The sequence below is a fragment of the Miscanthus floridulus genome, chromosome 18 (assembly GCF_019320115.1).
Source record: "Miscanthus floridulus cultivar M001 chromosome 18, ASM1932011v1, whole genome shotgun sequence".
NCBI lineage: Eukaryota > Viridiplantae > Streptophyta > Magnoliopsida > Poales > Poaceae > Miscanthus > Miscanthus floridulus.
The window spans coordinates 129974963-129988196 of NC_089597.1; positions in this window are offsets into that span (position 1 = coordinate 129974963).

Below are 13234 nucleotides of genomic sequence, written 5' to 3' on the forward strand. Positions count from 1 at the left end.
GACTATGTTTATCTGAAGGTCACGCCAATGAAGAAGAAAAGGTTTGGAGTCCGAAGAAAGCTTGTCGCTAGATTCATAGGACCATATAAGATCTTGGAAAGAAGAGGTCTAGTAGCTTATAAGTTAGAGTTACCTAAAACAATAAGTATCGTCTTCCCAGTGTTCCATGTATCACATCTCAAGAAGTGTTTGCGTGTTCCAGAGGAAAGAATAGAACCTCGAGGCATTCAACTCAAATCAGATTTGGTGTATCGTGAGCAACCGATCCGTGTGTTAGACACTAAAGAACATGCTACTCAGAATAGTGTGGTGAAAACATACAAGATACAGTGAAATCATCATGACGAGGGAGATGCAACTTGGGAAACAGGAGAATATCTACAAAAGGCTTATGAAGATTTTTATAACAAATGGTTCGTAACCCAAATCTCGGGACGAGATTTTTATAAGGGGGGAGGGCTGTAACACCCAGGTATTATGCCAGCATTTAGGCACTACAAATTATGCATATTATGCATCATCAAGCATCCTAATCATACATACCTAATCATGTAAATAATAACTGAAACCCTGCTTCGAAATATATGAAACATGCTCGTGAAACATGAATGTTGCATACACTTGTTTGGAGTTGTTTTTGCCCAAGTTATGCTTGCTAGGTTAGTAAAACAAGTTTGGCTATGATTGTAAATCATCTAGAATTATTTAGCATAATTTTTGAAGCAAAGTTTGTATTCAAATTATTGCCAAATTTTACTTTAAAAATAATTCTCCAAAATTAGGGTTTTGAGTTAAAATTGACTTTAATTTTATAATTCAAAATCTAGCAAGAATTGGACTTTGGTCATAAAAGCAAAGTTGTAGTGGATTAAATTCTAAGCAACTTTTATTTTTGGGCCATTTTCAAAAGAAGTCATTTTCTTGCTCAAAAGGGTATTTGAAAACTGCTATTTGAAATTTCCTTAAAAATAGAAAATTAAAAAATGCTTTTCTCCTTTCGCGGGCCGTCGCCTCCTTTCTCGGCCCACGGCCGAAGTCGGCCTGGCCTGCCAGTGCGACCGCCGCTCGCCCGCCCCACGTCCGGCCTAGCCCACCTCGCGCGCACGGCCTGCCCCAGCGCTGCGTCGCGTCGTTCCCTCGCGTCGCGTCCCGACCGCGCCAGAGCGCGACCGCTACGTGGCGACCATGCGCCGACGACGCCCGCCGTGCTGCAGCCATGGCCTGTCACGCCCTCCACGCGTGCGTTCTTTTGCCCGACCATGCTGCCTCCTCCTCCTTCCTCCTCCCGCTCTCTCAGACGTAGCGCCAGCAGCTCCCGCGCGTGCCACGAGCTCGCCACCGACGCCGCCGCTGCCCCGCCGGCGGCATACCCCCTCCCACACCTCCATTCCTCGATTCCTGCCACCTGAAGCTCAACCTAGCCTCCCTGCCTCGCTTACGTTCGCTTGCGGCCACCGTCGTCGAGGTAAGGACCGAGCTTGGCCGCCTCCTTCCTCTCCGGCGAGTGCGCTGCCGCGGCCGTGTGGTTCGTCACGCCACCGAGCCACCTCCACCCTCCCAGCCGGTGCGGCTCGGCGTGGTGTGCACGCTGGCACCACCTGCGCCACTAGAAGGGCTCGCTGCCGGTGAGCACCGATCGGCGGAGCCCCTCCCCTGCTCTCGGGTCGCTGACCCGCAGGGCCCAGCCGTAGTGGCGTGGCTCCTCTACCAGGCCGAGCTGGGCCAGGTTGGCTTGGGCCGAAGCCCCGAGCCAGGCCGCCGCCCTCCCCTTCGCTCGGTCTACGCATGCCAAATGTGGCCGTGGGCCAGTTGTTTTCCACGGGTCGGCCTAGTAGTAATAGGAAAATTTCGTTTTCAGTTTTCTTTTATTATTTGGAAAGAGAAATGCTTTAGAAAATGTTTGTATACTCAAATTTGCTCCAAATCTATTGAAACAAATTTTGCTAGGTTCCTTGTCACCAGATCTACATGATAAAAATATTGCATGTCATTTTTGAGATACTTTTCTGTAGAGCTTTAATTAATTCTGATATTGCTGATATCTTGTAAAATGGTTAGTAAATTCTATATGTATCAGAAAAATATGATTCCAATTTTGTTACTCTTCTTGTGTAATGTACTTCCTAGGAAAAATATGTGTCATGCATGTACTATAGAAAAATTATGAGGTGTAGTTCAAGTGCCTTTAATGGCTGATTTTTGTTATTTTTGCTAGAGAGCAAAATTTGTATAAAACATGCATATGATAATTTTTGTACAGTGATTATTTGTTGTGTAGAACCTAGGAAAAATATTTTATCTATTGGTTGACACTTTTCACAGTACAAAGTATTTTCATGTTCATAATCATGTCATAGCTTGTTATTTTTGTGTAGGCTAATCCACTCATTCAAATACCATAAAAATATGATGGTAGACTACTTAGGGTAGTATTGTGCTATGGTAATTTTCTAAGATTTTTCTAAGCAATAAAAATAGATGTTGCTATTCAAACCTATTATTAATTAGGGTTTAATCAAGTGTTGTTTTATGTGTGATTAAGAAATTAGTGAAGCTTTGGTGTATCTTTGAAACATTTAATGAGATGTGTTGACTTAGCATATTAGTAGTAGAAGAGAATGCAGTAGATGACATGTGCTTGTAGTATATGTTTTTGGATGTTGTTGACTATCTTGCATTCAAGCATATCCATTGTATTCATTTCATCCGATACACTTTTTGCATAAGCACTTATGCACATGTATCATACAGGATCGCAAACTGAGAACCCAGTCGTCATACCCGAGGAGCCCGAGTAGCAGCTCGAGGTGCAGCCGCAGGAAGTGCCAGAAGCCGACGAGGAGGACGTTGAGGAACTTCCGGAGTGCCCCGATCACCGCCCGAGCTCCTTCGAGAGAGGCAAGCCCCGGAGCATTTTCTCCCCGGTTTGCAATTATTAATTAAATGCTTTACTTTAAATGATGCATTACGTTCAGGAGTTGTTTGCAACCGTTGCTGCATTATACCTTGCTTACCTTTGTTATACTATATCCTTGTTACCCTGGTATCCGCAGTCGAGTCAATGCTTAGCTGGCTTAGACCGATAGAAGTCAGGTGATTTCCTATCACCTGCGAGCTATAGGAGGTTACCTAGATCTGCTTGGATGACTATGAAGTCATGGTATAACTAAGTGTTAAATGAAGTTGAGACCGAACGAAGACTTACAGAGTTTTTTGACTATAGTGCTTTCCGTCTATGTCGATTAAGGACTGACCATTGTTGGGCCTCGAGTCATGTTGAACGCATGCCTTACATTTAGCTGGCCGAATAAAGTACCTTTCGACAGCGAAGCTGGGAGATTATTCGGGCCGAGTAGATTGCCCGCAGCGCACTGTGCCAGAGCAGGTGTGGTAGGACATGGGGACAAGATGATAAGACCAAAGTGTAGTCGGTCGGCCCCCGGGTACATGTGGTTCCTGGCAAACTCGAGATTCCTGGATAGTTGACTCAGTGACCGATACCTCACTTTAGCGGGTGAGTGAGATTTGTGTAAGGAATAAATCACCAGCTGGCTAGGAATTGATTCGAATTGCCATCGCTCCTGGATAGTGAGCACTTGACTTGAGTTACTTCATCGTAGTAATGTTAATGGAACACTTGGATAGTTATAATGAATATGACATTATGGAAGTTGATTAATGATCATGGGTTATCATTATTGCTTAATCACATGTTTGCTCTAGTATAGGTGCAAATCTAGTTGACAGGTTATAAATAATTAACTTGACAATAATGCTTTAAGAAAGGTTCTTGAAATGCTAAAAATGCTTCTTTTTGCAAATGAGTCAGCTACCCTACTATAAAGCCCTTCATAATCCTTGGTGTCACTTATTTTTGATTATGTCGGGTAAGTCTAGCTGAGTACCTTCTCGTACTCAGAGTTTTATTCCCACTTGTTGCAGATGGGCAGATGTATTACGGCTACTGTATCAACTGCCTTTATCCTGCAATGGGTGATGCTTAAGACCATGGGCATGGTCATTCTGTACATCTCGTCTAATGCTTTTGTTGGAGATGATCATCAGCTGGCACTGTATTTGAACTCCGTGTGAGTGTGTGTGGTTTTGAACAAATGGCTTCCGCTACTTTTATTCAAACTCATTTGTAATAACTATGTTTAAACTCTGATGTATCTGAGATGCGAACTTTTATGTAATATGTGATGGTGACCGCTAAGCTTATTACGATCTTGGCTGGTATGTGAGTTGGTTTGAAATCCTTCGTGATTTCACAGACTACCAGGTTATACGGGCTTAAGTTTGTTAAATCATCTGCGCTGGTGGATGATTTTCTTACTTAATTTCGTATAATTGGTCATTTTTATTACAAGTGGTACAACCATAGCCGACAGTATGAAATCCTTGCTGGTTCAAGTATTCTTGAAGGCCACTATAAATAGGAATCACTAGAAGCAAGTACTTCGTGACAACTCCTGATCTAGGGGCAAGGCTTGTCTTCACCCATGGTTTAACCTAAAAACAAGTGCCATCTCACATCAGCAGAAAGCATAAAAAGGCACTCAGTGTGGTAGAACCTTCTGAGAAATCGGGCCCATGTGCACCTATCGTTGTCTCAACAGACCTTTGATAGCGTACACAAGTTCCCAACAACTTAACAGGTCTGTCGGGTGTCCTCGGGAAACCCGAATCATCCATGATTCTTTTTTGAATAGGATCCCAATCATAGACATTGCAGATTACAGTAGTTTATTCAAATATATACATCAGAGTAAAAGATAGCAGAAGTCTTAAGATAACATAGTTTACAAACCAGTTGTTTTCAAACTTGCAATACCATAAGTGTCATACAACTATAGTAGCGGGATAATCTTACATTTACATGATTTATTTCACACAAACTAGTGCCTTGTCCAAAGGCCATTCCTCATTCCTCATCGTCATTGACTTCAAACATAGACATGCAGCAGGGACCAAAACAAGCCTGCACATACGACTCACCTGCAACAAGGGTTAACAAACCCTGAGTACAAAAGTACTCAACAAGACTAACCCAACTTAAAGGGGGTGTAAGACTTTTAGAGATGCAGGGGTTGGGGCAAGGTAAGGATGTAGCATGATTCAAAGTTCTTTGCCAAAAGCTTACTATTCTTATCCTTTTTCAAGTTTTACCCCTAAGTCCTTTTAGTTCATTATCTCAACTAAATATATATTTCCCATATTCCATTCCTTCTCATTCCATTCTTTTCTTATATTTTAGTAATTCACTAGTCCTACATTGCTTCTGTAATGAATCGAGTCTCCATATCCGCGGAGCACCGGTAATTCGAATTGATTCAAGTCCCAGCTGGGGGTTCCTTATCACACGACATATGTAGAACTCAATCTTGCATATATCAACCTTGCTACCGGATCCTCCTATACTAAGCCATCTCCACGCCACTCGAGAGCACAGCACACCTCAAATCCGACCACATTCCAGCCACGAGGGTACACGCTACTCCTACCATCTCTCCACTCCTAGTGCGTGGGCATTCATCTTAGTATCAGATTAGCCGAAGTAGGCTTACCGGAGTATGTGACCAGTACTACAAAGTGTCTCATTTAGAAGATCCACAACGAGTGGCCTTTAAGCGACATAGTCGGCAATATTACCCAATATTCAAGATAAGTCACCTAACTAGTCTCTAGTTCATTCTACCTCCTTTCTTTCTTTGGCCAGTATGCCATCTTTGATTGTATCAAAACTTTTACTTTGAAAGCCTACCATAAAGCATACTAAGCATTCTATGCCTTTGTAAAAGAAAACATCTTCAAGGATGGTAAACAATTAACAAGGTAGGCAATGCATCAAGTAGGTACATTTGAATAATTCAACTTAAAGCAATAGATAACGTAGGTAATAAACTTTTCAAAGTAAATAAGGTAAGGGTTTAATGCATAAACCGGGGCTTGCCTTCGTTGACGATCTCAGGTTCCAGATCAGTACCACTATTATCGAATCCCGTGACAACCGGGGATTCTTCCAGAACTTGCTCAACTAGAATCGTTTCACTCTTGGGTTCTACACGAAATGATAATATATGCTTTAACATGATGATAATGTAAACATGATGCAGTCATGGTACATGAAATATAACAACACTTCGAATTCAACCGTTTCTTCACGGTACAGTTGCAAGCCAACAAAACCAACTTGTAATTCTACCATCAAGAATCACACATGTGATTTGACCAAACTGATCTTAAAACCCTACTAGTCACAAAACATGACTAAAACAAGATCAAACACTAATCTAACACTTAGGGTTTGCTTTTATTTATTTTTGAATTAATTTGGAAATAAGCTCAAAAATGAACTTGTTCCAAATGACCTCAAAATTTTATGTAAGCTTCCTCATGACAAATTAGTGTACCAAAACAAATTTCATAATTTTTGGAATTATACAGTGGCCTACAAAAATCATTGAAATTGCATTTATCAATTAAAGGACTGAATATTTGAACATTAAAAATTTATTCAAATTTCAAGTTTCATATTTTTAAACCATACTAGAGCATGTACAGAAGCTACACACAAATTTTTAGAATTTTTGGAGCTATGATTATTTTCCTACAAATTCCCAAAGATTCAGCACTATTCAAAATTCAGAAAATATCAAAACCTTACTGTTCTTCTCTTTCTTTCTCACTGACAACCCGACCCCACTCGTCAGTGACACATAACAGGACACGGCGGCACTGCCATCACTGGCTGGCCCAAAACACACTGACGGCGAGTCTCCGGTGAGGCAGACCGCACCTAAATGATCTACACCATCCTACGAATCTATCTCAGTCCTCAGAACGGCAGCAAGCGCACCGGAGGGAGCTCCACGCTGGCCATGGCGGCGTGGGCACGACGACGCACGGCGTAACCCCAGCAACGAGGTGGTAGAGTCTAAAGCGAAGTGAGCATCACATTCAGTAGCTCACCATGATCACGCCGGTGTGCTTGGTGAAGACAGAGATGGGCTGGAACGTCCTGGCCACGGCGAGGTCGATGGTGGCGGTACTTCTACCGGCTCCGAGGAAGAAGGCGTTGCGCCAGGCGATTCCGACCAACCCAAGCAACGCGAGCAAGCCAAAGAGGAGTGCAAGACCGAGGCGATCGCGTTGGCATAGCTAGGCATGACGGACGCGGCTCGACGGTGGCTATGGTGAGCGACGAAGCTGACTAGCAGCGAAGCAGAGCAGAGGGGGAAAACGGAGAGCGACGGCGGCGGTGGCTGCTATTTATAGGCAGGAAGGAGACGCCCGGCGTCGACAGCGCACAAACGAACTCACCACGGTACCGGCTACGTGTCAACGCATGAGGAAGCAGCACAAATCAATCGGCGGTGACAACTGCGTGGCGCCGGTGGCAAGCAGAGAGGTGGCGCTCGGCTGATTTTCAATTTTGAAGTATTTACAAAATTGCCACTGCGTTAATTTTGCAAATTACTCACAAATTTTCTAAAGAAGTTGAAAATCTCCAAAAATGAAAGTTGCTCAACTTTTCAAACTCTACAACTTTGCTTCAAGGAACATTTTCAAATTATGCCCCCATTTTGAAATTTGAATTTGGGGTGCATTTGAGTATTTGAATCATTTCAAAATTACTCCAAATTTTATATGTAAACTTTAAAAACTTTGAATACCAAAGTTGATCCTTATAAAATAATCTTCAGCTTTGCTTTTTGCCTTAATCCCAAATTCCAAGTGGATTTTGAATTAGTCAAAAGGGGCAAAAAGGACTTTATGATTTGAATTTGAATTCAAATTTGATTTGTTTACCTTTTTACTTTAACTTTGATTTTTGACCAGTAACATGGCCCATTAGGGTTATTTGAGTCAAATGACACATGGCCTCACATGATCACATGAAATTTGACCCTTGTGGTCATGATCTTTATTTAGGGTTTTGAATCACATCACATAAAATAACAACATTATGAAATAAAGCTTATTTAGTGAATGCATTCAAAATTTTCTACTTTATGAATGCTTTGCAATGCATATGATGGCATGTCAAGTTTTAGTGCTGGGTCAAAACACCAGAGGTGTTACAACCCTTCCCCCTTAAAGAAATCTTGTCCCGAGATTTAAAACCTAAGGCTAAGTAATGGAAAAGGAAATGTATCAAGCTAACACATCATAACTTTATTCAAAAGGCTAGTGAGGGGGCTTTTCATTCTGTTGACAAATGAGACAAGTTACAATATAGACAAGGTATTGCAACTAGATAGAAGCGAAGAAGTCAGGAAAGTTTTCTTCTAAGTAATCCTCAGACTCCCAAGTAGCTTCATCTTCAGTGTGTTGATTCCATTATACTTTATAGAACTTGATTGTACATCTTTGAGTGACTCGATCTTTCTGATCTAAGACTCTAATGGGGTACTCAGCATAAGTCAAGTCAGGTTCTAGTTCTACATCACCAATGTCGATCACTTGGTCAGGTACGTGAAGACACTTCTTTAACTGAGATACATGGAAGATATCATGCACAGCTGACATGTGATCTGGTAGCTTGACGCAATAAGCGACCGGTCCACATCGTTGTTGGATTTGAAAAGGACCGACATAACAGGGCGCCAACTTTCCCCGAATCCCAAAACGATGAACTCCTTTCATCGGTGACACCTTGAGGTAGACATAATCTCCCACTTTGAATTCTAGTGGTCGTCTCTTCTTATCAGCATAGCTTTTCTGTTGGGATTGAGCTATCTTCATATTGGCTTGTGTGAGTTTAACTTTCTCTTCAGCTTCCTTGACCACATCCGGTCCAAAGAACCAACGTTCTCCAGCTTCTGACCAATTTAAAGGTATCTGGCATCTACGGCCATACAATGCTTCAAATGGTGCCATTTTAATACTCTCTTGATGGCTATTATTATAGGAGAATTCAGTTAAGGGAAGGCATTCATCCCATTTAGCACCATAGGAAAGGACACATGCTCTTAATATATCTTCAAGAATTTGATTTACCTTCTCAGTTTATCCATCTGTTTACGGATGATAAACAGAACTACGGATAAGTTTAGTTCCCAAAGACTCATGTAGACTTTTCCAAAACTTGAATACGAATAATGACCCTCTGGCAGAGATAATGGTCTTGGGTGCCCCATGTAGACTGAAGATTCTATCAAGATAAAGCGTTGCATACTGTTCCGCTCGATATTTATCTCTGACTAGTAAGAAATGAGCTATCTTGGTTAGGCAATCAGCAATAACCCATATTGAATTGTGGCCTACAGATGTCCTAGGCAATCCCACGATGAAGTCCATACAGATATCTTCCCACTTCCAAGATGGAACTGGCAATGAATGTAATGGACCTGTAGTCTTCATGTGAACCGCTTGACTCTTTGACAAATATCACATTTGGCCACATATTGAGCTATTTCTATTTTCATTTTAGTCCACCAATATCTCTTTCTTAGATCATGATACATTTTGTTGCTACCTGGATGAATGGAGTATCTTGTAGAATGAGCTTCATCAAGAATCTGCTTTTGCAGCTCTGGATTTTTGGGTACTACCAATCTATCCTTGAACCATACAACATCTGATTCATCAATCTTGAAACATGTTGGTTTTCTAGATCTGACTTTATCCTTGATATGGGCTATGCCCTTACTTTTCCGTTGAGCAGCAATGATCTGATCTTTGATAGTGGACTCAACTTCAATATTGGACAGGGAACCTTGTTCTATGATTTGTAAATTCAGATGCTCCATCTCTTGACACAATGTTCATTGTATAGGTTCTACAGTCAGACAATGGCAATGACTCTTGCGACTCAGGGCATCGGCAACCACATTAGCCTTGCCCGGATGATAATGTACTTCTAAGTCATAATCTTTAATAAGTTCTAACCATCTTCTTTGCCTCATGTTCAACTCTGACTGAGTGAAGATATATTTTAAACTTTTGTGATCCGTATAGATATGACAGATATTACCTAATAAATAATGTCGCCAAACCTTGAGTGCATGAACAATAGCAGCTAATTTAAGATCATGAGTGGGATAATGTTCTTCATGCTTCTTGAGTTGTCTGGAAGCGTACGCTATGACTCTACCTTCTTGCATAAGAACATAGCCAATACCAATTCTAGATGCATCATAGTAGATATCAAATGGCCTCTTGATATCAGGTTATGCTAATACTGGTGTAGTTGTCAGCAACTTCTTCAATGTTTGAAAAGCCTTCTCACATTCTGTTGGCCATACAAACTTAGTTTGATTCTTCAGCGGTCCAGTAATCGGCTTCGCAATTCTAGAGAAGTCAGGGATGAACCGACGATAATACCCTGCCAACCCTAGAAAACTATGAACTTGATGAATAGTGGTAGGTGCTTTCCAGTTAAGGACTTCTTCTACCTTGCTCGGATCAATAGCTATACCTTCAGTAGATAACATATGACCCAGAAATTGTACTTCCTCCAATCAAAATGCACATTTACTGAATTTGGCATATAATTAGTGGTCTCTTAATCGCTGTAGAATAATACGGAGATGTTCCGCATGTTCCTCTTTGCTCTTAGAATAGATAAGAATGTCATCGATGAATACCACTACAAACTTATTCGACTCGGGCATAAAAACTGAGTTCATGAGGTACATGAAATGAGCCAGGGCATTGGTCAGCCCAAAAGACATGACTAGATACTCATATAGACCATATCGGGTAGTAAACGTTGTCTTTGGCACATCTTCTCTTCTAATCTTAATCTGGTGATAGCTTGATCTCAAGTCTATCTTCAAGAATACCTTAGCTCCCGCAAGTTGATCAAAAAGCAAATCAATTCAGGGTAAGGGGTATTTGTTCTTTATGGTGACTTCATTTAATGGCCAATAGTCAACACATAACCTTAAGGTTTGGTCCTTCTTCACAAAGATAGCAGGGCATCCCCAAGGTGATGAACTGGGTTGAATGAAACCCTTATCTAACAACTCTTGTAGTTGGATCTTTAACTCTGCTAGTTCTTTGGGTGGCATCCTATATGCTCTTCTAGACACTGGTGTTGTTCTTGGTTTCAGATCAATTCTAAACTCTACATCTCGGTCCGGTGGCAGACCAGGCAGATCATCGGGAAAGACATCCGTAAACTCACATACCACTGGAATTTTCTTAGTTTCTTCAACAGTAATTGCACAGACTGTTTCAACTGTACTCTTAGGAAAGGGAAGTTGGATGAGAAGTTGGGTTTTGCTGTTAGGTGCATTTACTCTTATGGTTCTACATAGGACATCTATGATAGCCCCATGTTGGGTTAACCAGTTCATACCAAGGATCACATCTATATCTTGATTCTTTAATATTAGCATATTGGTAGGGAACTCATAACCTCCCAAATCAATAGGTACATGCCGAACTATCTCTCTTGTATAGATTCATCCCCCGGGCGACTGTATATGATATGGTTCTTTTGTTTCCCCAATAGCTATCATATGCTTCACAACAAATATACGATTGATGAATGTATGGGATGCACTAGAATCAAATAAGGTAATTACATGATGCTTAGCACTGGGAAACATACCCATCATTACTGGTTCTCCTTCTAGAATAGATTCCACCTGAGTATAAAAGACCCTTCTAGTTTTCTTCTCAGCCTGACCCTTCTGGCTATTCTGAGCATTGCCCTTGTACTGATTCTGAGCTTGAGTAACAGGGGCTTTGGGTGCATCAGGATTGTTCTTCTTGGGATATGGACATTCTTGAGAAAAGTGTCCAGGTTTACCACAATTATAGCATGGATAATTGTGATTCTGGGGAGTAGCATTGCGGTTTGCATTATTTGTATTATTTTGCTGCTACGGTGCTTGATGAGGATAAGGCGTTTTAGTTGCAGGGCGAATAAAGATTTGCTGCCTACCTTGGCCTTGTTGTGGATGGAATGGCGTACGGCCATGATTCTGAGGATGGTAGACTATCTTTTGACGCTTTCCACTCGACGATCCGAAAGTAGATATTTTCTTTTTCTTCGCCTCCTTGTGTCTGTGATAATTCTCCTCTGAAGCAATAGCAATATTGATTGTCTCATGATAAGTTGTGTTACCACAAGTTGCCATCATGGTCTGAAGTTTAGTGTTCAGGCCTCTAAGAAAATGATTCTTCTTCTTCCTGTCAGTATTCACATACTCTATAGCATACTGCGATAGGTGATTGAAGCGCCCAACATAATGCATCACCGGGTGCTCCCCTTGCTTAAGAGCCAAGAACTCTTCTAACTTCATGGTCATCACACCGTCTAGAATATAGTGTGCCCTGAAGGCATCCTTAAACTTCCTCCAGGTGATTTGGTGACCAGCGGGCTGGACTGCTACCAAATTTGCTCACCAGGCACCAACAGCTCCTCGGAGTTGCTGTGTCACAAACCTTGGTTTCTAAATCTCGATACAGTGAATCAGCTCAAACTTTTGCTCTATTGTCCTAAGCCAATCGTCATCTTCTAAAGGCTCTTCTACCTTAGAGAACACAGGCGGACATGTGTTAGTGAAATCAACATAGGTTGACTCGTCATTTCCATTATTATGGTAGCCACGATTAGGGTATGGTGCCTGTTGGTTCTACGCCAATTCCCTTAACAACCTAGCATTCTTTGCCGTTGCATTGATGAGTGCGGCTATGGCATCTGCCATAGTCGAAGGCATTAGTGGAGGATTTGGGTACTCATCATTGTCATGTGAGCCACTAGCACTAGCTCGGGTGATAGGACGAGGCATCTGTTTGAGAAACATGTTTACTTACATTATTCTTTATTGAAAGCATTTAAAAGGTTTCATGCTACAAAGGGTTACTTATTTAAAATACATGTCTTGTATCCCATAAGACAACCCTGGTTTACTAGGAAAGCAGTAAAGGAACTATTACTACTCCGAGCTCTCAGTCATCAGCGTCCGTGCCCATACCAGACGAAACCTCATCTTTATCTGAGAAGTACACTAACTCCTCAGGATCCTCCTCCTCTTCTTTATTCTCGACTTCTCCTGGATCCACAATCATTTCTTCATCTGTAACTTCACCATCCCCATTAGGAGGATGAAGTTGAGCGTACAGCATGTGGACATTCTCATGAAGAATAGCATTGTCCATCTCTAGATCTTCTACGTAGAACTCCAACTCATGGACACGTTCATTGGCCACATCCTCTCGTGTCCAGGCTTCATTCCGCAGCTCCGTGGTCATGGTGATGCCCCTTTGCAATTCC